The following is a 27917-nucleotide window of genomic DNA, read 5'->3' on the forward strand; positions in this document are numbered from 1 at the left end:
AGTTTGGAGGTCACATCCCACAATTCTTAGGACTGGTTCCTACCTATGCACTTGAGTGTTTCGGAAGACACTGTGGTACCAGGCATACATTCTGGACCTCCTGCATGCATAGCTTGGATGCCCATCCATTGAACCATCTCTCTGGCCCTCGAAAGTACCATTTCTGAGGCTGAAAATTCATTAAAAAAAGTTGTCTGTAAATAACTGAGTTAGGAATATAGAAATTCATGACAATCATTTGATCCAATAAGTAGCTTTCGGAATACTGAGTAATTTGAGGAGTTGGAAGAGGGCCTAGAGGTCTGGGCTGGAGCCCCAGGTTCTATCCTGGACACTGACCATAAAAGGAATGAGCATGGTGTTGGGAGTAACACTTGAGCACGACTTGCTATGGCTCAAAGGCAGACAATACCAATGAGTTAATTGTGAAGCCTCCTGAGTTTTGTTTGTTTGTTTGCTTTGTTTTGGGGCCATATCCATCAGTGCGCAGCGGTTATTCCTGGCTCCATGCTCGGAAATTACTCCTGGCAGGGTCAGGGGACCATATGGGATATTGGGAATTGAACTCAGGTCAGCTGCATGCAAGACCCTCTTTGCTGTGCTATTGCTCTGGCCTCCAAGTCTCCTGTTTTTATTTTTATGTATTCTAATATATTCTCTCTCTCTCTCTCTCTCTCTCTCTCTCTCTCTCTCTTCCTCTCTTTCTCTCTCTCCCTCACTCCCCTCTCTCCTCTCTCCCCTCTCTCCTGCATTGCAGAGGTATGTAGATTTCATTGAACCAGATTTACTATCTACAGAGCATGTGCTCTAGCTATTAGGCCATCCTCCAGATTTTGTTTTGTTTTGGGCCTGTACCCAGCAGTGCTCTTGGCTTATTCCTGCTCTAGCTCAGAAATCACCCTTAGGGCTTAGGAGACCAGAGGGAGTGCCAGGGATCAAAGCCAGATGGGCTGTGTACAGGGCAAAAGCCCTACCCTCCCTGGCCCCAAGACTTGATTTTCTTTTTCAAAGAAAATAATGTCACTTTCCTCTTTGAATAGCCATTAGCATCTAAATTCCTTTCCAAGCCAAAAGATTTCAACTTAGGAAATTGAATGACAACTTTTTCTTCTTAGTCTCACATGGGCAACTTTAATATTCCAGGGTTTTACTATTTTTTTTCCAGAAATAAAATCTGGAAAGGTGAATTACTGCTGTTATAAAAGGACTTCGGATGAACTCTGCGAAATGCTTTTATATAGGCAGCAGTAAAGCCGAGTTGGGAAGAGGCCGGCTTTGAATCAAGGGTCACAAGTACTGTCATAAGCTCCTTGTGTTCAGTGTCAGCTTGTTATAACACAGATGAGAGAGAAAATATTCCTGGCTGTGATCCCTGTCTACATTCTCCCCCATGTGTGTGGATTTGCTCTGGACACTCCAGTTTGCTTCCACAGTGCACGCACACATGTGCATAGCAGTGCCAGTGGCATGCCAGAATGGTTCCCATTAGTGTGTGTGAGTGAATATGTGTGTGTATGTGTTTGTGTGTGTGTGTGTGTGTGTGTGTGTGTGTGTGTGTGTATGTTATACTAGGAAAATAGCGTTAATAGCAATTTCTAACTTTCTGTAGAGTTGAAGCCACATTTATTTCTGTGTCACAGTGGAGGAATCCTATGAGCACAATGTGACAGCTGTCCAGAGTGACTGACAGAGGCAGACCTGAGGAGCAAATGGGCCCGATGAGTTGTCACTAGTGAGGTGCTCACATTGGCCTTGCTTCACTTGGAAAACCCCTTCACAGGAACCCCTGGTCAGTGGTCCAGAGACCCATTTCCCAGCCAGGGGGAGGGGCTGTATGTCTCCCATGGACCCCCAGGATTTTCCAAGTGAAAATCTTACAAGTATGTGTATGGGGGAGCATAGTGTTGGAGCAAAAGTGAGTTTATTCCTGAGATCATGGGCTCTTGAATATTACATGAAATATTTGCAACATTCTCAGGTGCTTAGGAAGTGATCAGATCTCTCACAGTTTAAACAAATGTCCAGATATCCCCAATTTCCAGGCTTTTGTACTAGGGCATAGCTTCTCTTGCCTGTCCCTTGATACCAGGCCCAGATCTCTGCCTCAGGGCCCCCCTTGCATTGTCTGGTTGCCTTCAGAATATGACAGCTTAGCCCTATCTCTGCCCTTTGTTTGCCTGGGGTACCCAGTCCTGAAGTGGCACCTCTGAAGTGGATCTGTGTCCTCTTGTGGGCCTCCCTCAGGTATTGCCTAGCTCCCCTGCACCCCTTCTTTCCTCATTTCCAGTCATGAGCTTAGGTAGTTGGATGAGAGGCTCTACTGTCTTGCCCTCCCTCCGGGCACCAGTGAGGACTTAAGAGGAGTTGCCTAGGGGAGCTTCCTTTCCCCTTCTGCCACCACCCAACTTGCGCCATCTCAGTAACTGGATGACCTGGGTGTTATGTGGGTGGCAAGATTTGGGAAATGAACTGGGTTACCTGGTGCCCCTTCCTTCTGCTGCGCTCACTGAAACATCAACACAGGACTATGGCATCAGTCGGTGTGTTTGTGTGTTTGTGTGTGTGTGTCTGTGCATGTTTGAGGGGGCACCAAATGGTCTCCCAGGGCTGTAATTGGAAAGGGGAATGGAGTGCTGCCCTAGAGCATTTTTTTGTCTGCAAACTCAGTTCTATTATTGAGGTTGGCAGTCAGGAGCCAGAGGACGTGGGGGTGGGTGATCTGGGGTTGGTGGTTGATCTTGGCAGTTCTCATGCATTGGAGGCTGGTTCCGAAATAGGATTTTCTCTCCAAGAGAGTCTTTCTTTAAATAAACTTTTTATTTGTTTTTTTTTGGGTGGGGGCTATATGGTGATGCCCAGGTTTATTCCTGGCTCTGATCTCAGGAACTACTTCTGCTGGGCTCAGAGGACCTTATGTAGTGCTGGGGATCGAACCTTGCAAGGCAAGTACCCTCCCCACTGTAATCTCTCTGGCACCTCTGGAAGAGATTCTTACACATGAGGACATGTGATCCACTTGGTTCCCCAGTGAGAGTTTGAATCAATTGCTACCAGGCACCTTAGCTGTGACTTGGCTCCTGCAAGTACATTCACTTGAAGCAGTTGATGCTTCCTCAGAATCAAGACTTACACACTTCAGGAAACAGGAAATGGCTCTGGAGGAGAGTCGAGGTTTGCATGATGTCACCCACCACCTCCCCTGCTTTCTCCTGGTGCAAAGTTTATCTGGTTCGTTTCCTCCTGGAGACAGCAACTGTCCTGTGAGCTTTGCCAGTGTGTTGTACTTTGGTGTAGCACTTTGGATGAAGTATTGTGTCAGGGCTGACTCATCACTTGGAAGAACAGAACAGACCTACTTTATGACTGATCACAGTCGAAGAAGGCAAGTCTGGGGCTATTCCAGGCATCATTTCTGTTGAGTTTTTAGCTGCAAAGAGTGAAATGTTCATTTCCTCAAAGGTTTGCTGCGCCATGTAAATAGATAACTGTCTTCAAGGTCCTTCTGAGTATCCCCAACACACATTTGTCTTGACCATGTCTCTCTATGTGTATGTGTGTTTGTGAATGTGTGAATACATGTAAGTCCATATAGATGCCAAGGATCAAACCTGGGTTGGCCGAGTGCAAGACAAGCACCCTCTCTGTTGTGCTATTGTTGGAGCCCCAGGAAGGAAACTCTCCAAGGAGATGCCAGAACAGGTATCTACAGCACAGGAATGTGCAGGTGTGAGAGGGTCTCTGAGTCACCAGCCCTAGGAATTTAATTCTGGCCACAAGACAATGACCCAATTATTGTCAGTATTGCCAGGTGTTCTCATAAAAATCCCTGATGCCTATAAAAAATGATAAGCTTGGACCTGAGTGACAGTACAGGGAGGAGGGCTTTACACTCGGCTGAACCAGGTCTGATCCTTGGGGTCCTGAGCATTGCCAGGAGTGATCACTGAGCACAGAGTCAAAGTTACCCCTGAGCATTGTTGGCGTGCTCCCCCAAACAAACAAACACAAAAGATCACAGGCTTAAGATGCTTGACTGTTCTCACCAGACCCTGTTTTATATTGCTTTCTAGAAAGTGGTGGACAATATTACCTTTTCTCTACCTGGACAAATGATGTGTTGAGACTAGAGCTGAAAATGAGATTTGAGGAGTGTAGACAGAATCTCCTTGTTCATCTTCCCTGATTTCTCCTGACATTTCCACACTTTTGTAAAGGAAGAAAATGGACCTTGGAGGCAAGTCATTTGCTGATTATGAGAGAAAATAAAGACAGAGTTGAAACCTGAACTTGGCTCTTTTAGTTTTTAATACTCTTTCTATTAACCACCACTTTCTACCACTTTGATTGTAAAATAATTTATTTCAATTTAACACATAGAATAACTGCCAGAAATACTTGGAGCATTCGGACATCACACCTACTTTCTCAACCATTTTTAGGGAGTTTATATATACTGGAAACCACTGTTTATAATTTTGCAGTTTAGAAAAGTGAACTTCTGGGGCAGAAGATATAGTACAGTGGGTAGAACATTTATCTTGCACACAGTTGAACAGGATTTAGCCCCTGGCACCCCATATGGTGCCTTGAGTCTACCAGGAGTGATTGAGTGCAGAGCCAGGAGAAAGCCCTGACTATTGCTGGGTGTGGCCCCAACACAAACAAAAAGTGAACTTGAGACTTATCCCTTCCAACTAACCTCCAAGCATCTCAACTCACAAATCTCAAGTTAGAGGAAAAGTCACAGCGGAAAGCAGGTTTTGAGGTAGACAAGATGCAGAAGGGGTGGATTTCTCTTCACAAACTTTGAAATCTGTTGGCCAGACAGAAAACATTGTTTTTCTAAACTGTGTTGAACCATTAGAGCTTAAAAAGGGTGCCAGAGAGATAGCATGGAGGTAAGGCTTTTGACTTGCATGCAGAAGGACGGTGGTTCAAATCCCAGCATCCCACATGGTCCCTCGAGCCTGCCAGGAGTGATTTCTGAGTGTAGAGCCAGGAGTAACCTCTGAGCACTGCTGGGTGTGACCCAAAAACCAAAAATGAAACAAAACAAAACAAAAACAAAAACAAAAACAAAAAAGAGCTAAAGAGCTATTTGGAATTTATTTTATTCTGGGATTCCTAAAATATTCACGCAGTGTGTCCAGAGTTCCTAGTCATTGCTTCCCACCAGTGACAGAAAACTGTAATACTGGCTTGAGGGCTTATCCAGTCCTGTGGGGGGAGGGAGGATTTTAGATGACTATGTAGATTTTCTAGCCCCTCGGTGTAGGCTTTAACCTTTACCAGTGGGAAGATTTGCCAAGGATAATGGCTTTATGGGAATTCATGAGCCCCTAATTAGTGAGACAACTCTCCTTCCAGCACACTAAAAGCATGGGCTCCACATAGCTTCAATTAAAAAGCAATAGTTGCGAGCCCACTTAGAATATTTAATCCCCAGCTGGACAGCTTGTATGGTTCAGAATTCAGCAACAAGAGGCCAGAAGAAGAAGAAAAAGACCAAAGGAGCCCTCATAAGTTTATGATCTCCAGCATCCTGTAAAACTGGTTTTTGGTTCAAAATCCTTCCTGGCCCCCAGGTAATGCCATTATTTCCTTTTCCATACGATGTTCACTCAGGGGCCACGGCTCAGCTCTCACAGCTACTGTCTTAAGGCAGTGGGTTGCCTGATGGTTCTTTTTTGTTTTGTTTTGAGGCCACATCTGGCTACGCTTAGCAGTTACTCCTGGCTCTGTGCTCAGAAATTGCTCCTGGCAGGTTCAGGGTACCATATGGGATGCCGTGATTTGAACCGCCATTCGTCCTGCGTGCAAGACAAATGCTCTACTGCTGTGCTATCTCTCCAGCTCTTGTCTGATGTTTCTTCTGAGTGATGACTGGGAACTCTTGATAAGGGGTGATACTTATAGCCCTCCTCCACTCTGCTCTGACAGCAGATTGACTGCATTCCTGCTCCTGGCAAGCTGAGAGCTTGGGGAAACACTCAGGCTTCAATATGGCTTTCAAATACAACAGCCATTTGAACAGAATAGAACAGAACAGGCAAAAGGAGCAGCTTTGGTGGCTCTAGCCCTTTTATCCATTCTGGAGGATGTCCTGTTATGTGTTTATGCCATTATTAGAGCACCTGATTCAGAGGAAGTTCACTTGATCCATGAAGATAATGTTCTTCCATCACAGAAATGAACACATACAACAAAGATGAAGAGCAATGAGTGGTCGTGAATTAGAAATATGTCAAAAAAAAAAAAAAAAAGGAAAGATAATGGTCTTACATCACAGAAATGAACACATGAAACAGGGATGAGGAACAATGAATGTTTGTGAATTAGAAATGTGACCCCCCCAAAAAAAAAGGAAGTGAAAGGGTTGGGTTAGGAGTTCACATTTGTCTATCATTGATAGGCTGTTGTATTAAATAATTAAAGATGGTGCTGGATGGCAATGGATGGAGAAGGATGGAGGCCTTTGTCCTTAGGCCCCGGCCACGTGGCTTCATCTCCCATGAACCGGCGGGTCTGGGGTCCAGGAAAGCGACGGGTATTAAACTCACTCACAGGCAGGCATCAGGAAGCATCAGTTTTATTCATACCCTATCCACCACATGTGTGCGGCCCACTCATAACCTTTCAAGCACAGCCATTCTTCGCTAGCCCTGCATCTTAACTCCTTTCAGCCATCTCCCTTTGACCTCCATGCTGGTCAAAGACCAAAAGAGGCAAAGACCGCCAAAGGCCAAAAGGGCAAAGACCCTAATCCCCTGGGTCAAAGGCTTTATATAACCTTCCAAGACCATTCCCCGGAATGGGAGGGGTCTTGCAGATAAGGTTACACCTAATATCCAGGCAAAAAGGTAGAGGATATGCATTGGGTAGGACCATGGGGCTGGGGTGGATCCCCAGACACTGGGAAAGTGAGCTCTTCTTTTTGCGGGGGTGTCACACCCCGCAACGCTCAGGGATTACTCCTGGCTCTACACTCAGAAATCACCCCTGGCAGGCTCAGGGGACCATATGGGATGCCAGGATTTGAACCATCGTCCTTCCACATGCAAGGCAAATGCCCTACCTCCACACTATCTCTCCGACCCCGAAAATGAGCTCTTGAAAGATAAAAAGAGTGAAAGATTTTCTTCTCTACATGTCCTAAACTCATTTTCCCTCAAGTATTATGAGGATTTCCTATCAATGGCAAAAAATATTTACTAGCAACTTAGTCAATTTGCCTATAATGTTCCCATGAACCTTTGGAAGTAATTTTGGTAGAAAAGGTAATAAAGAGTTGATTACTCTGTCTCCTCCCTTTTAAGAGCTTTATTTCTTCCTAACACCAGTTTCTGAAAATGGAAATGAAAAGAATACAGTGGAATTTGTATGAATTTTGTATAAGCTGAAATCTCTTAAGAAATATTTCTAGGGCCCGGAGAGATAGCACAGCGGCGTTTGCCTTGCAAGCAGCCAATCCAGGACCAAAGGTGGTTGGTTCGAATCCCGGTGTCCCATATGGTCCCCCGTGCCTGCCAGGAGCTATTTCTGAGCAGACAGCCAGGAGTAACCCCTGAGCACTGCCGGGTGTGGCCCAAAAACAAAAACAAAAACAAACAAAAAAAAGAAATATTTCTAGGGGCTGGAGAGATGGTACAGATGATAGGGCACTTGCCTGCCCTGTGTTTTACCCAGGTTCAATCTTCTTTGTCCCATATGGTTCCCTAAGCACCCACAGGAGTAATCCCAGAGTGTTTTCAGGAGTCATCCCTGAGCACTGCTGGGTGTGGTCCCCAAACCAACCAATCAAACAACCAAACAAGAATGAACTGTTTCCCATAATTTGGCTTAAATATGGCCTGAATTAGGCCGACAGTCATTAGATTCTTGCCACCTTGATTCTTGCCACCCTGCTATAAGAGCTGAAGGTAAACCTGCTTCTTTTATAGGGTTGACAATAGGAATTAGTCCTGGCAAGGTACATAAAAGGCTTAACACCAAGTTCAGAGTAAGTCCCCAGTGAATGATAGTTCCAATAATTCAGTGAGACTGCTGAAAGTTAGGTGACGGATAAGGTGAATGTTTTTTCAGTTCTTGTACATTACAGTATATTATTTTGTTGTTGTTCTAAAAATATTTTGTAGGACCAGGGAGATAGATTAAAAAACTCAAAGAAGCTAAAGAATACTAGCAAGTGTTTTTTTTTTCTTTTCTTTTTTCTGTTGCCTTGCCTGGAGGCTTTCTGCATCTCATCTTGGAGCTCACTTATTCTGTCCTCAGCAGCTGTTACACTACAGCTGAGATCTTCCATTGAGTCTTTCATTTCACCTACCAAAATTTTTAATTTTGACATTTATTCTTGTAGTTTTTTTGTTTTTTTTTTTTTTTATATTTCTGCTGCCCTATCCTTCTGTGTTTTATGGACAACCCTTTCCATAGTTTCTTTGGCTCATTCATCGAGCAATTCCTCTCTGAAATATTTAAATAGGGATTATCTAGGGTAAATATTCCTGGTGGAGACTTAAGGGCTCTTATGTTATCCAATTCCCTTGTTGGAGAGTTTTCCCACAGTACCTGTAAAATGGGTATATGGGGGTGACTCTTTCCATTACACTGTCACCGTCCTCATCCTCTCCACTGCCAGGGGGCATCTGGTGGAGCCCAGTTGGTGATAGTCTTTTCTTTCCTCATCACAAATATCCTCTTCCAATTTAGTGTTTTTACAAAATTGTGTGGAACCTCTTGTGTTGATTCAAGGAATGTTTTCTTTGTCTTGATCTACTCTGTGGTTATGGTTCTATTTTATTTCTTGCTCCCACAGCTATTTTTGTAAGTGTTTTTGAGGAAATGTTGGCTGGAATAAGGGCGAATACACTGTTAACCTAAGGTGTTTTATGTGGCCTTCCTGCCCTGTTGAATGTTCAGTACAAGAGTCAACGATGTGAACTTTCTGAGGTGTAGAGGGCCGATTACCTGGTGGCTGCATTAGTGACTATCTGCTCATTAGTGACACTGCTCTGAGTGGCTGGATATTCAAGAAAAGGGCCTATAAAGACGTGCTGCAGCTCAAATCCTATAGTTCTGGGGCTTGAGACAGGGTCTCACCGCCTGTGCTCTTCCATTACTTCTTTTTGACCTTGAATGATTGAAATGAAACACAGTTGAAATTTAAAACAGAAATATATAATTACTTTCCATGTCTTCTCATCACTCGTTTCCTTTTTTCCTTTTTTATTTAAAAGGAATGCAGACTGCCATGTGCAGCACCTCATTTGGATGTGCCTGGAGTTTTGGAAGCTTGACTACCCTATGTTCTCCTACAAATGGACCTTGAGAGCTTGTTTGGAGGTTCTAGCAGGGAAGCACAGCTATATATATTATATATACCCAGGAACGAAGAATGGTTCATCTCTCTTTGAGGAAGGCGGTCCTCTTGGACCTAGCTCGCAGCTTCAGGAGGGACACACATGGAGCGGTGAGGGACGAAGGGGACATCTGCCTAGGCAGCCAGGTCAGCAGTATCAACCCTGGAGATCAATGGGGTGACAGATATCGCAGCCAGATCACCCTCACATCCTCCCTCCTGTTTTCATGAGAGAGATGTAAGAAGCAGCTACTTTTCTCGAAGAATATGGAGCCCTAAAGCTAGACTTTCCATTAGTGGAATATAGTGATGAACATATACACCTTAGGCCTATTCCCTAGACATCATAGATTCCTGAGCAAGTGAACCAGTTAGGGCAACAGGAAACGAAATAAGCATTTCATTCATGCTCAATTAGAAGAACCCATTTTACTCTATTTTAAGAACTTCTTATTTTACTCTATTTTAAGAACTTTTTATTTAAGAAGCTTCCTCAAAGTCAGTAAAGAGAAACAGAATTAAGGAATCAAGAGCTTGTTTTGATGTTACATGCTATATCAATTTAAGCAAATGACTACCTATGTGGATATTAATTTTCTTGTTTTTTTTTTTTTCATTTAACTAATTCATTCTTTTTTTTTTTTTTTTTTTAGCAAAGCTTGTTAAGCCACACCCCCAATTCTAAATCCCTTGTTTTTAGGCATTAGCCTTCAATTATCTACCTCCAATGATGTTATTTCTAGATTTAGTTGTCTTTCTTTGGCGCTAGAGGAAGCACTCTAAAAAAATTGAAGTCAAGTTTCCATTTCTTCTCATAAATTGACTTTGAATAAAGCACTCAGCTTTTTTTTCTTACTTAGCATTTTCTTTTTTATTTTTCTTTCTTTCTTTTATTTTGTTTTTGTTTTTTGTTTTTGTTTTTTGGGTCACACCTGACAGCACTCAGGGGTTACTCCTGACTCTGCGCTCAGAAATTGCTCCTGGCAGGCACAGGGGACCATATGGGATGCTGGGTTTCAAAACACCGTTCGTCCCGGGTCAGCTGCATGCAAGGCAAACACGCTACTGTTGTGCTATCTCTTTGGCCCCATTTTACTTAGCATTTTCTTAAGAAAGAGTTACATTTTTTTATGTTGTAAAATGGAAATAATGAACCCTGTTCTCTGGAGTCCTAGGGCACTGTAGTGAGGACCAAAATAAATATTATACATTAAGGCACTTGGTACAATAGTCACTGTCTTTATGGAATCCCAGAACTTCCTTTTTAGTAGGGCTAAACACCTACTTTATACTCAAATAAAAGAGACTTTCAGTAATCTCTCCACTGGGAGAGATGAAAAGGGAAGAGGTGTATAGTAGCAGCTTTAAGTAACAGCTGCGAAAATGGTCTCGTCTGGTGAGTCTAACTCCTATTGGGAATCTGTGTCTGTTCAAGCAAAACAGAACTTGCCTGCCTAGTTCACCCCTATATCAGCATCTCCTTATTTCCATTTGCAGACACATAGATAACAAAATCTCCCTAAATTTATAACCCCTTCAATGTTACTTATGTAAATTTTGCCACACCCTCCTTTAGTTTAAAGGAGATTCCTTGGGGCTGGAGTGATAGCACAGCAGTAGGATATTTGCCTTTCACACTGCCGATTCAGGATGGATCTTTGTTTGATCGCTGGTACCTCATATGGTCCCCCGAGCCAGGAGTGATTTCTTAGTGCATAGCATCACAGGAAGTGACCCAAAAAGGAAAAGAAAAAGAGATTCCTTGAGGATTAGCCACATTGGATAATTTGTGTTGCTGATGTTTAATAACCCACTCCTCCTCCTCCTTCTAGTCCTGTCTAGAAAAATCCAAGACCACAATGAGAACATATGATTGGAGTAACTGAAAGATGCTGCAATCAAAGTACCCATTTTTTCCCACTAATGATGGAATGCATTTTAACATGATCAAAATTACTTTCTACCAAATGTAAAATGAAATATCTGAGAGGAAAATGGGTGTCTCTGAAAGACTTGTTAGAAGTTAGAAGTTTTATTTTCACTAAGGCATCTCACATAAATATGCCAATAGGCAGCATTCTTTTTTTCGTTTTTCGTTTTGGGCCACATCTGTGGCACTCAGGGGTCACTCCTGGCTCTGTGTTCACTAATTACACCTGTAGATACTCAGGAGACCATATGGGATGCCAAGAATTGAACCTGAATTTAAAGGCAAATGCCCTCCCTGCAGCACTATTGCTCTAGCCCTGGATAGGCTGCAACTGGTTTCAATAGAGTAATCAGAAAGAATCACAATTGAAGAAATTAAAAATAAAAAAGTGTGCTGGGGTGGGTGATCTGACTTAGCTAGCACACATGCCATGCTTGTATTAGGTTTATCATCCCCAGCACTGTGAAAAAACATCACCATGTTACTTCCTTCTCTTACTATATGCTAAGTTCTTCATCATTGCAATGCTAAAAGGGACAAAATGTAAAAGAATATAATTTCAAAAGGAATATAATGTAAAACTGGTTAGAAAGGAAACTTCAGGGCCGGAGAGATAGTATGGGGGTAAGGCATTTGCCTTTCATGCAGGAGGTCATCGGTTCGAATCCCGGCGTCCCATATGGTCCCCTGTGCCTACCAGGAGCAATTTCTGAGCCTGGAACCAGGAATAATCCTGAGCACTGGCGGGTGTGACCCAAAAACCACACACACACACACACACACACACACACACACACAAAAAAAAAAAAAAGGAAGCTTCAGTTCCCAGGAAGAGAAGGCAGAATGCAGGTCTAAGAGCATCTAGAATCTCTCTCCTAGGATGAGAGGCCAACTCCCAGCCCTTGAAGAGTTGGCACTATAGGGGAGAATGGGCAAGTGGTATTATAGCTCGGATGATCGTGGCTTGGCAGAGAAGAGTCAAGTAGCCTATAGTGTTCTGAGCTAGAGCATTAGCCCAGAGCCTTGCCACAGGTCTGCTGCTTTTCTCCTCACAACACTGTGCAGGGCAGTCTGGGAGCATCTATTTATGAGCAGTGGGCCCAGAGATCAGAAGGACATACATAAAGACTCAGCTTATTTAGCACTGACTCAAGGAAAGCATATGCATTTATAAGGAATGAACAACACTCTTGCCCCCTAACCAGTATTGCTATCTGGGGAATAAAGATGAGTGATAGCAAGTTGTAATTTAGAGACAACCCCCACCCAAACTTTCAGAAGCTGAACCAGTTGTGGGGTCTTGGCTTCTGAACAAGGAAGGACACCATTTTGTAAAGACCACATGCCAGACTTTTCTTAGATTCTGAACAAGGAGGGATGCCATTTTGTAAAGACCACATGTTGTAAACCACATGTTAGGTTTCCTCAAGCCTATTTCTATGAACACCATTCCATGTAACCAGGCCATACCAGGTAGCTTATTGGGAAAGGACAAAAGGGAGTAGTAGGAAGGTACTCTAGATAACAGCCAATTATTTTAAAGATCATCAAAAAGCTAGAGCTTCCCTATATCCTCTTCCTATATAATCCAATTCATAACCTTGGACGGGATTCATCTCCTTCTAGAGACAACCCTAACCGGTCAGTTTGGAGCTGGTAGTTGGTAGACAGATTAAAGTTTTGTTCAGCTTTTGAGTGAAATAAGTCAGGGGGAGAGAGAAAGATGCAGAATAGTCTCACTCATCTATGGGTTTTAAGAAAAATGAAAGACATTCTTGCAATAATTTTCAGAGACAAAAGAGAGGAGGGCTGGAAGTTCCAACTCACTTCATGAAGCTCACCACAAAGAGTGATGAGTGTAATTAGAGAAATAACTACATTTGAGAACTATCCTAACAATGTGAATGAATGAGAAAAGTAGAAAGCCTGTCTAGAGTATAGGCAGGAGTGGGGTGGGGAAGAGGGTGATTTGGGACATTGGTGATGGGAATGTTGTACTGGTGAAGGGAGGGTGTTCTTTACATGACTGAAACCCAAACACAATCATGTATGTAATCAGGTGTTTAAATAAAGATATTAATTTAAAAAAGTTTTGTTCAGCTTTACTCTACTTGTGTGGTTTTGTCCTGTGACTCCTGACCCTAACATTTGGGGGCTTGCCTGGGATTGAACGACGATAACTCAGTCATCAACAAAACAGCCTAGGTCCCATGAACATACATGGGGACCCTCTCGAGGTAGATGAAGGCCTAAGGGAATAGAGTTCCAGGGGTTCCCAAAGCCGAGATATTGCTCCTCAGGGCTGGAGTCTTTGAAGACACTCCAGCATCCTGGGGGGCAACACCACTGGATTCGAGTCCCACTTGGGGTCTTCTCACTGCTGAGGGTGATATGTAGGTTTGAGTCCCACATGGGATCTTATGGGTTCGAGTCCACCTGGGGTTTTAGTCACTCTGTGTCTGGAGAAAGTCTGGACTTTCTGATCAATCTCAGATGCTTTCCTGCCATTCTTAGATGGGTGAGGGGTGAGAGGAAGTTTAATTGAGGTTATCTGCATGTGTATATAGAGAGAGGGAGGGTGGAATCAAGAAATTATGAAAGGAAATTCCAAGAGGCATTGGCATGGCTGCTTCCTAATGCTGAGAGTTGGCTGGTGAGAGGAATTAAAAGTGGCTATTTTAAAACTAAAAGCGGGTTAGAGTAATTGATCTTATCAGTGATATCACCCTTCACCCCTAGGCAACTTAGGGGAAAATAAAAAAAAAAAGGGACCATTTTAAATTTCAATTAGAGGAAATTTCTCTAACTTTAGAGGTTTCTAAGAATGAAGAATTGGGTAGGAAAACATTACAAATTATTGTGATTAGCCTTTTTAGATATGTTGTCAATTTTGTGAGTGCATGATATTAAGGCAACTCAATTCTATGTCAATTTTGTCACATCAAACTTAATGATGGGTTTGAGGTAGCTTGAAGTGTGAAAATATCGATGGTAATATATTGTGAATATCTAAAAGAAGGAAAATCAATAGAACTGTTTAAAGGTCTTTAATAAGTACCATAAAAGATAATTTGGTCCTACTGGATCTAAGAATGTTTAGCAATTTAGTTCCAAATTGACAGCAGGAGTTTCAAGTTTTTCATCCTAAAGCCTTAGTGCTGGGTTCTAGGCTGCTGACTTGGAAAGCTGGCATGACCTGGGAAGAGGCTGGAGTGCAGAGTCAACAATGGCTCTCTCCAGCACTCCGAGCTGGGCACATGCAGTTGCCTGTGACAGGCAGGGCAGCAAGACCACCAGTCAGAGAAGGAGAAAAGAGAATGTTAGAAAAAGGAATGTAGATGAGTGATTCATGCAGGAAGGATAGTGAAGTTATACAAAATAACAGGGAATTCTGTGAGAGTGTAATCAATCAACTGCAAATTGGGATGGATACGTTTATGTAGTTTAAAATAAGTAATGTGTAGAAGGTTCAAGGGTTGTGTGAGAAAAAATTATGGTCAAACTGTAATTGTTATTAGTATATCTCTAAATTAGAAATGACTAATATTTTGTATAGAGGATTCTATGAAAAAGAGCTTAGATGCTCTACAGTGGTTCTCAAACTATGGCCCGCGGGCCACATATTTATTTGTATCTGTTTTGTTTTTTCATTGCAAAATAAGATATATGCAGTGTGCATAAGAATTCGTTCATAAGTTTTGTTTTTACTAGAGTCATGACCCTCCAATGGTCCTGAGGGACAGTGAACTGGCCCCCTGTTTAAAAAGTTTGAGGACCCCTCTAGACTCATGTTACAGGTGCTCTTAAAAATTGATGTTTAGAAATTATGTCAAACTGTATTGTTATAGTATATCTCTAAATTAGAAATGACCTAATGGGTAGCCGGGCGTGGTGGCGCGACGCGCCTGTAGTCCCCAGCTACTCGGAGGCTGAGGCCGGAGGAATCGCTTGAGTCCAGGAGTTCTGGGCTGCAGTGCGCTATGCCGATGGGGTGTCTGCACTAAGTTCGGCATCAATATGGTGACCCCCCGGGAGCGGGGGACCACCAGGTTGCCTAAGGAGGGGCGAACCGGCCCAGGTCGGAAACGGAGCAGGTCAAAGCTCCCGTGCTGATCAGTAGTGGGATCCCGCCTGTGAATAGCCACTGCACTCCAGCCTGGGCAACATAGCGAGACCCTGTCTCTAAAAAACTAAATAAAGAAATAAAAAAAAAAAAAAAAAAAAAAAAAAGAAATGACCTAATGTTCTATATAGAGAATTCTATGGAAAAGAAGCTTAGCTGTTATAAACTCATATTACAGTGCTCTTAGAAAATTAGACCTTTAGAAATGTCAGGAAATCAAAGTTTTCCAAATGGGGTTTAAATTTATATACATAATGGTTGCTCTGTATGTTCTGTACATTGAGGAAACATGCTTTTTCTCTTCTCTTGGCCACCTTCAGTATTCTTGATGCTTCATGGGGCATTATGTTTGGTTTGCATAAATATAGGAATGAATGAAGTTTTTCCTCTTAGTAGTGAGAATACTCCTCAAGCAGAAAGAAATCTTAAAGTCAGCTAGGAGACCCTAGAGCGCTCTTTCAGGGAAACAGAGTTGAAAGGGGTTGAGGTTAAGTGACTATCGGTCCCACTCTGCTGATCTCAGAAAGACCACAGAAGCAGATTGGCCGAGGGGAAATCAGGAGATCTTCTAGGAGTGTCTAGAATCTGTGCCTGCTGGCCACAGCCAGGGTTCTACTCTAGCATCAAGAAAATTTTGGAGATAAGAATCTCTTCCAACTCTGGAGACAGGGATGGACAAGGCTCCCTCCTGGACACCTTCTATAGGGGTAAGATGGCCCAAGGGCCTATCTCATGTTGATCTGACCTCTCTCTTTACATCAGCTAAGCCTGGGGATCCCTGAAGTGACAGCAAATATTAATGTCTTTATTGGTAAGTCACCTGTTCTGTTACTGACCAATCCCCAGAAATTCTTGGTAAATAATGGGATATCCCAGATGGAGATTTCTCTAGTCATACTGGATTTTTGCAAAGGAACAAGCAAGTTTATTTAGCCATCTGGCAAAGATTCACTGTGAAGGTGGAGAGAAACTAATTTGCTGAGACTGATTGAATTAAATGCATTCTAGCAGTTTGTCCTCTATGGACAAACTATATGTAAGTGTACTTACTGGCTGTAATAGACAGGCCCATAAGAAACTGAAAGCAGTGCATGCGGGATCTCCTAGTCTGGCTAGTGATGATTAAAATGTTGATGAATAGGAACAGTAGGAGAAGTAACTCAGAAGTGTGTTAATTGCTGTTATTAAACCTATGTGGGGAAGTCTGGGGTCTCCCCCTCACATGCAACATCTGTAACATTAGAGTGCATATCCTGAGGAGATTGATAGTGTGACCCCTCATACAGATGCCAAAAATACTGAGAAAATAGGTATATGCTATGATGTTTTGATTTCTATTTCTTAACTTCTGTGTCATCATCCCAGAGGAAGCACATTTACTTCTCTGTCCTCCAAGGATAGAGAGGAACCCATTTCCTGCTCCAGTGCCTGATCAGCTTAAGTAATATTCCCCTGTCTATTTGATATCGATCTTTATTAGATATTGAAACTGCAGAACCAAACCCTAGTCAATTGCCTCATTAAGAAATAGAACTATTATGAAAATTTACCCCTTCTTATAGGGAGAGCCCTACAGTCTTTGCCAGCCTGAAGGAGTTACAGGAAGATAGACCTTCACCTATACTCCCCTTCAATGACTTCTGAGGTAGTGAAATCTCTAGAGAAAATATCTGAAAGAGGAAGGTCTACAGAAAAGCTGCCAGGGGAATAAGGGCAAGAAGGGCCACAGGAACTCAAGTAGCTAAAGCCATTGACATCAGTTGGAAATTACATTATGCCAATCTACCCCAGATGGTCAGGGCAAGTAGAAAGACTAACATTCTTGGATACTAACATTCAAAGAGGATGAATGTTATAAGGAAAGAAGCAGCAAAAATTATGTCTTACCCTGGTAATGCTAAAGGTAAAAGAATTAGACCCAGCTGTGGGAGGCATTTCTTAATTTCTTTATGACTGAGTGCAGGAGAGGAAACTGGATTTCAGGGTCCTATATTGTTCTTTCCACCCTAACAGCTGTTTTAGTTGCAGGATTGAAGAAGAAGCAGGAACCTCCTTTCTCTTCACGGTGGAGAGTCACAATCTGAATGAGAATGACCCCTTGCAGATCCAGCTGACTTAGTTCCTAGGACCAGGACAAAATGCAGATAGTCCTGGTGCTCTTGCTGACTATGGCGGTGACAGTGGGACAACCAGCAAGAATGAACATCCTCTTACCCAGACTGTGGATGAGGGGTTTGTGGGTCAAACTGTCACTCCAGAGATCCCACCCCTAAATTTTGACTTATGTAATTTGTTTGGGATTCCTGGTTATGATCTGGTTAAGATCTCCTGCTATTGAGGCATAAATGTTAAAAAAAAAAAAAAAAGAGAAGTGGATACAACCCATGAGTTTTGGATAGGGAAGTTGCCCTGAGAACATTCTAATTTTATGCTTATCCAGAATGGAGTCTCCCAAAATGTGGAGGAGAGAGGGACTTTCTCTGCAGGGTAAAGGAATGCTTCAGGGAAGCCACCTGGCAGCACAGTTGGAGCCAGACCCTGAGGCTGGGGCTGGAGGTCTCAGGCAGAGTTTTAGGAGTGCTGTTAATTAGAGCTGTCTGGCCCAAATATCAGTAAGGCCTTTAAGAGACTATGCCCAGATTAACTTCCTAATAGGAAAGCATCAGTTAAGGTAAATAAGGAGGAGGGAGCCAGGAGCTCAACACTGCCTTAAGGTGCCAGTGTAAACCCCATCATCAAGCCTGGGGTAAAGAGAGTCTAGGATCAGATTTCCCCTCTAGCATACTTCTAGAGCACTCTCTGGACTCCCTAATAGAAGTGTGATGCTCTCAATAGGTCCTTGCATAATTAATTTCCTCACCCACTTTATTCAGGCATGCATAGGTGCAGTTAAGCTGTTTGTGTTAAGGTCCTAGTTTGTGCCCATAAGTAGGGACAGGGATGAGGAACCTCAAGGAGAAATCAAGGATTTGACTCAGGTCTATAAGAAGAGGTGGGAATGTGGAGTTCTGGGTTCTGAACAAGGAGGGATGCAATTTTGGGAGGACCCCACGCTGTAAGACACATGTTAGGTTTCCTCAAACCTATTTCTATTAATACCGTCCCAAGCTACCTGGCCATACCAGCTAGCCTGTTGGGAAAGGACATAAGGGAGCAGTATGAAGGAGGTACCGCAGACAACAGTCAGTCATTTTAAAGATCATCAAAAAGCTAGAACTTCCCTATTTCTCCTCCCTGTATAATCAGGTTCATAAATTTGAGCATGGTTTGTCTCCTTCTAGAGACAACCCTGACCAGTCAGTTACGAGCTGTTGGTAGATGAATTAGTTTTGTTCAGCTTTACTCCAATTGGATGGTTCTGTTCTTTGACTCTGGACCCTAACATTGTGACCTGATTTGAGAAGATCACATGAAACAGGGTGCACCAAGGATGGGTAGGGGTCTCTAGGGCCAGCACATCAGGGAACTAAGTTCTAGACTAAGGTCAAGGATGCCCAGTCATTGCTCACCTATGCCCAGTTCCCAACATTCCTCTATCTCTTGTTTTCTCTCACTCTCCTCCCTCTCTCTGTTTATCTGTCTGGAGCTAAGTTCTAGACTAAGGTCAAGGATGCCCAGTCATTGCTCACCTATACCCAGTTCCCAACATTCTTCTATCTCTTGTTTTCTCTTACTTTCCTCCCTCCCCTTTTCCCTCCCTCTCTCTGTCTCTGTTTGTCTGTCTGTCTGTTATCTGTCTGTCCCTCACTCTATCTCTGTCTTATACACACACACACACACACACACACACACACACACACACACACACACACACACAATCCAGTGCTCCAGGTGTTTGGTAACACCCAACTCCCTTTGCTATTTCTTCTCAAAGAAGACTCCTCATCAAGAGGAATGGTCTGTTTCTCAGAGCTTCCGCAGTAAACTTACAGATGATTTCCCCAAGTATTGATGTATACTTGCAAAAAGGCAGCAGCAAAGTCCTTCTTGATGGGCAACTTGCAGAGGACCAATCTAGCCTTGGGTTGCAAAGAAAAAATAGAGCCTGTTTCAGTACTCGCATTAAGCCTGCAGCTATTTTTGAGGCTGAGTGCTGGGAATCCTTTTGAACTTGACAAAACAGTCTTTTAGAGCATGCTGGACTCCCCCAGAGTTCCTGAATGTATTGGCAGAGACATTCCATGGAGAGGCTGGGAAAACCCTGACAGGAAGTATTCCCAGAACACACTACTCCCCAAGTTCCTGCTGTCTCCTGCCTGAGGCCTAACTATAAACAAAGCAGAAATGCTTCAAAGATTAGTGATTTATACTTGGGAGTATTAACTTAGGCAAACAGAAAGCACCGTCCTGGCTTCTGTCTATGCCAGCATCTCTGTGCCAGGATGTTCCGACTTAAGTCAAGCAAACTGCCAATTCAGGGCCAGGTCTAAATCTTACCAGCAAGTTTCCCAATCACTGCCCTCTCCTACTGTAGTGCTCTGTGTCCACAATTCAGTCAGTTCAGCTGGGGATGGAGAGAGGAGAGACAGCAGGAAAAGAGAATGGTAGATGGAGGCCCTAGATGATTAGGGGGGGCCTTAGGGTGCCTTGATGTCTGTGTAGAGAAGGATTCTAATGGTCCCGACTTGACACATCTTCACTTATTTCCCAGGTAATCCTGGTCTACACAGTCTGGTCTCAAAGAGCATGCGTGTCTTTGGAATTTGATGATACAGGAGTCAAAATGCACCCAGATTATGCACTCTGAGTTTAATACCTCACTGAACCTTTTTTCTTTGTTCTTTTTTATTTTGGGACACACCCAATGGGGCTCAGGGGTTACTCTATATGCTCTGTATGCAGGAACTATTTCTGGTGGGGCTCAGGAGGTCTTATGGGATGCTGGGGATCAAACTCAGGTCTGCTACATGCAAGGCAAGTACCCTACTTGTAGTATTGTTTTAGTCACTGAACTACTTTTCTCATCTATAAGATGTGAGCTCTTAACTCCTAAAAATGGATAGACCTGGGCCCGGAGAGATAGCACAGCGGTGTTTGCCTTGCAAGCAGCCGATCCAGGACCTAAGGTGGTTGGTTCGAATCCCGGTGTCCCATATGGTCCCCCATGCCTGCCAGGAGCTATTTCTGAGCAGATAGCCAGGAGTAACCCCTGAGCAATCGCCCGGTGTGGCCCAAAAACCAAAAAAAAAAAAAAAAAAAAAAGGATAGACCTTACTTTAAAATGATAAATGTTTATAAAACAAATGTCTTTTAATGTCTTTTAATGTCTGAGACATAGAAAATAGATAGTAATATTAATAGTACTTCTAATATTTCTGTAAGTACTTCTGTAAGCACTTCTGTAAGTACTTCTAATATTTCTTTAAGTACCATTATAAAATTACTTTGAAGAAGATCCAGGGTTCCTTTTTGGTTTTGGAGCCACACCTGCCAGTGCTTGGGGGTTACTCCTGGCTCAGTGCTCAGGAATCACCCCTGGAGGGCTCAGGGGACCATATGGGATGCTGGGTATCGAACCCAAGTTGGCTGCATGCTATTACTCCAGCCCCAAGAGCCAGGGTTCTTAAGACATTGGAGTTTAATTTCAGTTAAATTTAGCTTAATAAAAATTTCAGTAAGGAAGGAAGGTTTGTATAGACTGACATTTCTGTTACTTTTTACTTACTTGACATTCTCCCATTACTTTTCACAAGCAACTTATTCTTTTTTTTTTTTTTTTTTTTTTTTTTTGGCCTCACCCGGCGGTGCTCAGGGGTTACTCCTGGCTGTCTGCTCAGAAATAGCTCCTGGCAGGCACGGGGCACCATATGGGACACCAGGGATTCGAACCAACCACCTTTGGTCCTGGATCGGCTGCTTCAAGGCAAATGCTGCTGTGCTATCTCTCTGGGCCCAAGCAAATTATTCTTAAGCCAGGACATAGTATCATATTTTAGGAGGTGTTAATCCTGTGTCTAAACTACTAAAGGATGATCAGGATAGTTTGCTCTAAACCTGCTCTAGGTAAACAGTCAAGTAACTGATACACAAGGATTAAGTATAGACTGTCTTCATTATTTCTCCGCGCTGACTGTATCTTTCTCAATTCTGCTTCAAGACAGGGATCCCTTTTCCACTCTCACTCTCCAGTCCTCCTATTACACAGCATATTAATTTGACTCCTGAAAAATGGATCTTCAGTAGACTTTTCCAAAAATTTCCAGCCGTGGCTTTTTGTTCTTCCTGAATTTGGCTTTAGGTGGAGAGAAGGTCTAAGTGTGGACAACTTCATTCACAGCTCCCCTGAAGATCACTCCCTGAGATAAATTTGCGTCCTCTCTTTTGAGCTTCCTTTGTTAGGAAAGATTTGAAGTCTCAAGAAAGAAAACCAAAGGGATGAGAGTGTACATAGGGAAATTTGGATCTCCACTCCCAACCTCCCATAAGGTCTCCTGAGCTCCACCAGATTGATCCTTGATCTCAGAGGCATGAGTAAGCCTGAACACTATCAGGTGTAGCCCAATCACAATAATATGATTATTATGGTAATAATCATAATCTTAATAATATACAAAACCCAACTGACTTAGGATGGTAATTACCCCAAGTGCCTACTTATGAACAAAGCAGTGGCAATGGGGAGATTTACTGCTTTTGTTGTAGCTCTCTCCTGTAGAGCTCTCTGCATTGTGATTATTGAAAGCGATTTCCCCTCAAACAACAGTTACAAATGTTGGGGGATCACATTACCCCAAGGTTCTCTGTGGCTCTGCCTGTCTCACAGCTGAGAGTGTTGCCTCCTCTGTGTTATTAATTTTGAAGTAATCAGGTTTGCTCTGCAGCTGTGTAACAGATGCTTCTCCAGACAGGCCTGCCATAGGCACCACAGCAATTAAGGCTGGAAAAAGTGCCAATTCCATGTCCCAGCCCTCTCTGATGAACTGATAACACTCTCCCTTACTTCTCAGATGGGTATGCATTTATCTTTAAGGAAAGGACAGTAAACATTGGTTTGAGCCCTTCCTAGAAATCAGAGCCCTTTCTTTTTTTTTTTTTTTTTTTTTTTTTGGTTTTTGGGCCACACCCGTTTGACGCTCAGGGGTTACTCCTGGCTATGAGCTCAGAAATCGCCCCTGGCTTGGGGAGACCATATGGGACGCCGGGGGATCGAACCGCGGTCTGTCCTACGCTAGCGCTTGTAAGGCAGACACCTTACCTCTAGCGCCACCTTCCCGGCCCCAGAGCCCTTTCAATGTATAATTTTAAATCTCTCTGCGATTAGGTCATCACCTTGGTTTGTGGGCTGGTGCTCCGGGGTCGCTCCTGGTGATGTTTGAGAGACCATATGTGTGGTACAGAGAAGTAAATTTGGATAAACCCATTCATTTTTAAATATTTTTGGTTTTGGACCACACTTGATAGTGCTTAGGGATTACTCCTGGCTTTGTGCTCTCAGGGATCACTTCTGGAAGTATTTGGGGTGCTGGGAATCGAACCTAGGTCAGTTGCATGCATAACAAGTGTAATACCTGCTATATTATATCTTTGGCCTTGATTTTTTGGGGGGGGTAGGGTCTGGACCACACCTGGTGGTGCTCAAGGTTTACTCCTAGTTCTGCACTCAGGAATCACTCCTGGCAGGCTTGGGGATGCTGGGGATCAAATGTAGGTTGATTGCATGCAAAGCAAATAAGTGCCCTGCCTGCTGTGCTATTGCTCTAGCTCCCTAATTTTTTAAATTAGTCTAATTTTATGAGTAGAGATAAAGGCTCTGACCTGACTGCCTTCTAGCAGGCAACAGCGACCTAGTCAGACCCCACAGAACTCACATGCACTCTAGTTGCTTGCTTAGATCAGGAGAAGCTTAATGATGTCGCCATTGGGAAGATGCAAATAATTTCCCCCCCAAATTTCAATTGAATTATAAACCATTCTTGGGTTATTTTGACAGAAAAGCTGTAATTTTATTTCTGCTTTACTTTTTGGATAACTGTAGACTTGAGCCGATTATTGGTTCCTCTGAAGCAGCTTCCAGCTGAATTGCATGTCTATCTGATAGCTAATCCAGAACAAAGCTCACATGGGACAAGTCCCGAACTGCAGGTCCCTTTGTGGGTGTCTGAGCATCCCTGTTGTTCTTTTGGTTTCTTGACTCTTGGTCTTTCTCTTGTATTGAAGAATATCGGTGTGACTAAAATTCATTTGAAGAGTTACCTAGTGAAATGATCTCCCACATGAAGTTCTGTGTAGTAAATGCACATTTAATAAATGCACTGTTTCATTTTATCTGGAGTTGTCTATATGTGGTTAGCTTGTCTTTGACTTTCTGAATTATAGGGAGGATTCTGATATGCGTGGGTGAGAAGACTCTAGATCTGGACCTAACACTACAACTTGCCTGCATGTTTGTTTGCTTGTCTGAATGTAGAGATGCCAGTGGTGGGATAGTCTAAGTCCAGTGATGACCTGGTGACCAACAGGACCTAGTGTCATAGGGGTACAGGTGTGTTGTAGGTTAGAATTCCAGCTCCTTTAGGGTTGTGTTCTCTTTTTTTTTTGTAGCTTTTTTATTTTAAATCATAAAGATATTTTTTTAAACAAGGAACCTTATGATTCATTTCTTACTGAGCTCTGAAAATGCCACTGGGACAAAGCAAAGGGCTTTGGTGGAGACAGTAAAAACCTAAGAATCTTTACTATCTGCCCCTTTACTGTCTTTAGTCTTTAAACTTGTTGGTCTGTTTTCTTATATCTGTAGTGACTACAGTCTCTGAACACATAGAAAAATTTCCTAGAGAAAATGTTTCTGATGCAACACTTGGCCACTCCTGATTGGTCCAGATGGAGTCTCCTGCCAGCCTAGGTCACTTCATTTTCAAAGCACCACTAACACTTCTCACCTGGCAGCTCCTTGCTGCACACTTGGAGAAAGCTTGAGTTTGAGCTGTCTTCTTAGACCAAGCCTTCCTGACAACCACCTTTACTGCCTTTTTTAATAGTAATTTCATGTTCATTACCCTTAAACACTGCTTTTTTTTTTTTTTTTTTTTGGTTTTTGGGCCACATCCGGCGGTGCTCAGGGGTTACTCCTGGCTGTCTGCTCAGAAATAGCTCCTGGCAGGCACGGGGGACCATATGGGACACCAGGATTCGAACCAACCACCTTTGGTCCTGGATCGGCTGCTTGCAAGGCAAACGCTGCTGTGCTATGTCTCCGGGCCCTAAACACTGCTTCTGATGTATAATTACTGTGTTCAAGATATACTAATGGGGGGCAGGAGAGATAGCATGAAGATAGGGCGTTTGCCTTGCATGTAGAAGGACGGTGGTTCGAATCCTGGCATGTCATATGGTCCCCTGAGCCTGCCAGGAGGGATTTCTGAGCATAGAGCCAGGAGTGACCCCTGAGCACCTTCGGGTGTGACCCCCCCAAAAAAAAAGATATACTAATGGTTAGTAAATTTATTTATTTAGTTTTTGGTTTTGGGTCCCACCCAGCAATGCTCAAAGCTTACTCTTGGGGCTCTGCTCACAGGGATAACTCCTGTAGGACTTAGAGACCATATAGGATGCCGAGGATGGAACTTGTGGTCATATAGGCTATCGCCCTCCCCACTGTACAATAATTCTGGTCCCTTAGTCATATATTTTGTTTGCTTTGGGGCCTATGCTCAGGCTTGCTCCTGACTCTGGACTCATGGTCACTTCTGGTGGCTTTGAGGAACTGTATGAGATTCTGGGGGTTGAATCTGCTTTGTCTATGTGCAAGGCATGTGCCTTACCTGCTATACTATCTCTTAGGCCCCTCAGTCATATTTTTAAACATGGAAGATGCAGACTGTTTATTCAAGATTAAATACACAACTGTTTCTATGTCAGTGGGAAGAATATTTAATTTGAAAAACCTCCTTTATATAATCGGTATAATAATGCTTGCAGAAATGTTGTAAGAAAGACAACATATTTAGCGCTATCCTGTGTTCTGATCATCACTTTCCTTTGTGATTGTCACCAGTCTTTCATTTGTTTAAAATAATATCTTTATTCAGCACTGTGATTACATCTACCTGCCTCCTTCATATCCAACGGTTGTGTCCGACTCTATTTCCTCAAATTCCATTTAAGAGACAGCCTGAAGTTTTAAGGCCTTCCCTGCCTCCTCTCTTTCTCATCAGGTCTCCAACTCATTAGCTTATGCTTTGAACGCTCCCTTCAGAAAGAACCATCCCCCATCCTCTGCTGCTCCAACTACTAACATCCAGGCCAAAGCAGCATCACCTGCTGCTAGTTATTGCTATCTCTTCTCAACAGGACACCCTGTTTTCCTCCTGGTGCCCTAGAAGATCCTTTTATGCTCTCATCAGTGTGGTTCTTTCCAAGGGCGAATTAAGTTTCTCTTCTGATCAGAACCTTTAAGGAGTTTCCCACCTCTGAATCAAAATTACTCCCAAGATTCTCCTAGGGACCATCTGTGATCTGTTCCACAATTCCGTTGTTCTTTTATCATCACCCCTAATTGTTGGGATTCAGCAAAAACAACTACCTGGTTGCTCACTAACCCAAACACATACCTTCTCTCAGGCACAGGGTGGTTCTTGTCCCAGTGTCCCCACAGCACTTTCTTACACATCTTTCTAGTCCTACGCCCTGAACTTCCAGGTGATACTATTCCTGTCCTTTGCCCAGTTCTTCACTACAGTTTTGTCCTATTTTGTGTCCATCTTTCTGCTACTGAATGAAGGCTCATATTTAAGACAAGCTGACTTGAGAAAAACAAAACAAAACAAAACAAATTTACTCATAAGTTAGCAACCTGGAAAAATGGTGGACTCCTGACCCTTCTCCCCTCCCAAAAATATCCACTTCCTGGTAATGAGAAGGGATTTTACTAAAGAGAAAAGAATGAGTTTTAGGAAGGGTGTGTGCCAGAGTGATCAATAACGTCATTCAGGCCAATCCCCTGACTCACATTTTTTTTTTTTGGTGGTTTTTGGGTCACACCCGGCAGTGCTCATGGGATACTCCTGGCTCCACACTCAGAAATTGCTCCTGGCAGGCACGGGGGGAAGGGGGGTCATATGGGATGCTGGGATTCAAACCAATGACCTTCTGCATGAAAGGCAAATACCTTACCTCCATGCTACCTCTGGCCCCCTGACTCACACTTTTAAAGTAAACACAAATCAATATTTCTAAGGTTTCTACCTTCTTCTCTTTTAGAAACAGATAAGAGGAATATTCTCAACTTTTCAACCATCCCTAGCCAGGAAGGTATTCTGGGTTTCAAAGGCATTTCAAACTGTCTCTTGAAAAAATTAAATTAGCACCACTCTCCCACAGACTGCTACAGTATGGACCAGTGGTCCTCAAACTATGGCCCACGGGCCACATATTGTATTTGTATCTGTTTTGTTTCTTCATTGCAAAATAAGATATATGCAGTGTGCATAAGAATTCGTTCATAAGTTTTGTTTTTACTATAGTCAGATCCTTCAATGGTCTGAGGGACAGTGAACTGGCCCCCTGTTTAAAAAGTTTGAGGGGACAGTCACTCTCAAAAAAATTAGACCAATCTTTGAGGGTACAGTCAGGCTTCCCAAACTTCTGACTTCAGAGTTAATTCCTTGTCTTTGATGGATCTGTTCCCCAAAGCTGTGGGGGTTTACTTGTGTTTTGTTTTGTTTTGTTTTTGGGTCACACCCGGCGGCACTCAGGGGTTACTCCTGGCTCTATGCTCAGAAATCGCTCCTGGCGATTTGGGGACCTATGGGATGCTGGGATTCAAACCACCGTCCTTCTGTGTTTAAAGCAAAGGCCTTACCGCTGTGCTATCTCTCCAGCCCCTCACTTGTGTTTTTAACCTCACTGTTTTGATACCCACACATTTACCACATGAAACCAATAATGTCAGGTCTTTGTAGTTGTAAGACTCCAGATTAGGCCATACTGTTGGGTTAGTTCTCTGTGAGCCAGGATGACTTAACTAAGAAGGCAAAACAACTGCCTCTTTCCTTCAGCCTTCCTGATCAGCCAATTAAGAAAGCAAGAACCTTCCTTGATTAGCACCGAGCTCAAAAATTTAGATACTCAGTTTCCTCACTAGAAAAATGAAGCATCCTCATCCCTGTTAGGATATTTAAGATGTTAATAAGACATGACTAATAGCAGATGGAAAGTGGTAAAATCTGCAGAATCCAATCACTTAAAATAGTAGAAATGAAAAGGAAACTTTCCTTGATGTTAATAGGACTTTATGTTATTTTTTCTGAGGGAGAGAGAGTGAGACTAAGGAAGAGAGATGGTTGGGCCACATCTACCACAGCTACCTTTGCTCAGGGCTTACTGATTCCTCCTGTCTCTGCTCAGGGGCCACTCCTAGCAGTGTTTACGGGACCTTTATGGGGTGCCAAGGATCAAACTCAGCTGCATGCAAGGCAAGTGCCTGACCCACTGCACACACTCTCTCTAGCCCTGTCGAGAGAATTTTAAACTATATCATAACGATCTGTGTTGATAGACTATGTTTTATA

The sequence above is a fragment of the Suncus etruscus genome, chromosome 11, assembly GCF_024139225.1.
Source record: "Suncus etruscus isolate mSunEtr1 chromosome 11, mSunEtr1.pri.cur, whole genome shotgun sequence".
NCBI lineage: Eukaryota > Metazoa > Chordata > Mammalia > Eulipotyphla > Soricidae > Suncus > Suncus etruscus.